Here is a 2,992-nt window from a genome sequence, read left to right on the forward strand (position 1 = left end):
AACTAAACTTAAATACACCCTCGATCTGCCACATGACATAACAAGTGATCTCAAACTCTTGCTAGGAGCCAGAGACTCTTAATAAAACGCTGAAAAAATGGTCGAGAATATCTCTAATCTTTACGAAAATATAGGAGTGTATTTCAGGCAAGAGTAGGGGTATATTTAGTATTCATCGCCCATGAAAATGGGGGACATGGCTCTTGCTAGGAGTCACCTTATGATATGTTTGGTACAACATGACTTTCTGACAACTTAATACAGGCAACTAGGACCAAATGGCCACTATGGACAACTCAAATAAATCTAGGGGCTTTATTGACATAAATAATATTTTTTTTAAAAATCATATAAAATGAAGAGAGATCATTAAGAAGTTTACTTTGTTACTAATCTAACTAAAATCTTTAACTAATTAAGTACATTCTTGAAAAATCGTAGTACACAATTAGTAATTATTAAGTATGAACTTGACAATCAATCTTAGTTTGCCAGCTTTGTTCTTTTCTAAATTTTGTCAAGCAAATAGTTCACACCTAACACGACATAAATATTTCACACACTCAAGACATAATGATGTTCATGAAAAACTAGAATAAAATCCGATTTAAATCGACATATATATCGTGTATTCTAAGTGGTAGAATGATTATAATTTGTTGTCACAATTTAATGAGATTCAGTCTCAATTGAGCACGTCTAGCATAATTTTTCACAGTAACAAAATTACTATAACTGACATCGTTAAGTTTACCATTGTAAAATTTATTTATCGCTTTGATTCATCCCTTTAAAAACAAAAAGAATTATATTGATACAAAAAGTTAATCATATTATTTGATACGTATGTATACGCTTTATCTCTTTTTATGTGTGTGTATATACTCAATTGGATTTGTTTAGTATATTTGTAGACCGACATAACTAGCTTGGTGTCCTTTTACAAAATAAAAATAAAAATAAAAAGAGAGAGAGAACGAATTTATTGAAACATTTTTACGAGAAATATGGACAAAAGCTAAAGTAAATATGTAATCACAACTTTAAAACTGCAATAAATTAAAATGTTGAGAACATTTAAAATTAAATTAAGAGGTGTCAAATGGGTGAATTGGGGCTAATTGGGCATGTCAAAATGAGCTTAACTTAATAAATAACTGGTATTTGTCGAACCGTTCAAAAAGTTACTTGGATTGAAATTGAACTTGTTAAAATGGATTGACTTTATAAATAAGTGGGTTATTGACCCGCCCAAAAGTTAGTTGGGCTGAAACAAATTGGCCCAAAACAAGTTTAACATCGGGCCATGACTCAATCCACCCATTTCTTACTTGTTTTTTTTTTCTTTTACCTCTTTTACGAGCTTTCATGTTTTTGCTCTCTTGGTAACTCAAACACACAAATTTAGAATTAAAAGTGAGGGATGTTTACTTTCCGAATAACTCCCTTTTGTCACCCAACTCTTACTAAGTTTTAATTACTTGATTTTTTTTCATTAATTTGTTTAAGTACATAATAATTTTATATATCAAATGAAAAAAAATAGACAAAAATTTCATGGGTCAATCCATACTTCTTATCAAGTAACTTTTAAATGGATTGATTAAGCAGTTTCAAATAGATCAATTTAACAAAAGAAGCAAGTTATTAATCCGTTCATAAACATATTGGGCAGGTCAAGAAGTTGCTATTTTTTCAACTCATAAATCTTAAATTCTTAAATTCGCTTCCTTTTACGTAATGCGTGACTTAAAAACTAAAAGAAATTATAGATATTAGGATATGGCCCAAAAAAAAAAAAAAATTAGACCACAATTTATGTGGTGAATGCAAGACAACCTGTACAGCTCGAATCTCAAATATGACTATAATTTAAATTCGTCTTTAGACCAACATATTTATTTCAACAAAATAAAGACTGAAAAAACAAGTCTCAAAATGAGTGTCCTCACTCTTAATTTTATCTTCTCTTTAAAGCAAAAATAAAATAAAAAATAGTCATGTGATAACTCATTGAGAACTGCATTGTTTCCTGACATGTTGCATTAGAGAGAATTTTGGGACATTGAAACCTTTTTTTTAAAAATATATTGGTGAATAAAATATATTTAAGTTATATACGTTGTTGTTAATATAAGAAATTTTTACATCAAGTTATCTTATTTTTAAGATCTTAAATCTCATATTTTAAGAATTTGTACAAGTAAATATATTTTTTTGGAAAAATTACATAAACACACGACTTAAGATAACATAATCTCTAAAATTTCCTATCATTTAAAAAATATTATAAAAATCACTTCTCAGATACTTTCGGATACATCCTTATCCCCTCTCGGATACATTTCTCCCCTTTCGGATATATCGCTATCCCCTTTAGAATACCTTCATTCCATTAAGTAATATATCATTTGCAATGTATCAAAAATTCAAGATTTTTATAATTGGAGAAACTTTCGGAATAAGATGTAATTAGCCCCAAAATGTATGAGATTTTAGGAGCCCGACTAGTCCAAATTCGTATTGAATAGAACTTATTTAAGCCCTCTATTAATTAAAGAAGAAAATCACTTCCATTGTACATTATTCTTTGATGATCGACATATGTGGATATCTTTTCAACAAGTTGATAGTATAAAAATTATTTATACTGATAATGTATTTATTATAAACTGAAACAAAAAAAAAGGTCAACTATGAAAAGGTGAAATAATATTCCAAAGTAGAATTTGAGGAAAAAGGGTTAGAAACTTGTGTCTTAAAAAGCCCCTTTTTACAAGTCTGTTTTAGGCATATGCTTGAGTTAACTTGTTGATAAACAAAGCATCAAGAATCCAAGGTTAAAAAATAAATTGTATCTTCAACAAAATATATGTCCTTTTTACCGTTGAATTATTATATCATTACGACTTTTAAGAGGGGTGGAATTTATTTTTTTCTTTTTGGGTCAACAATATTATAATTTGTGACTCCCAAGAAAAAATAGAAGGAG

Source organism: Solanum verrucosum, unplaced genomic scaffold, assembly GCF_900185275.1.
Source record: "Solanum verrucosum unplaced genomic scaffold, falcon-dt-bn FXZP01000230.1, whole genome shotgun sequence".
Lineage (NCBI taxonomy): Eukaryota > Viridiplantae > Streptophyta > Magnoliopsida > Solanales > Solanaceae > Solanum > Solanum verrucosum.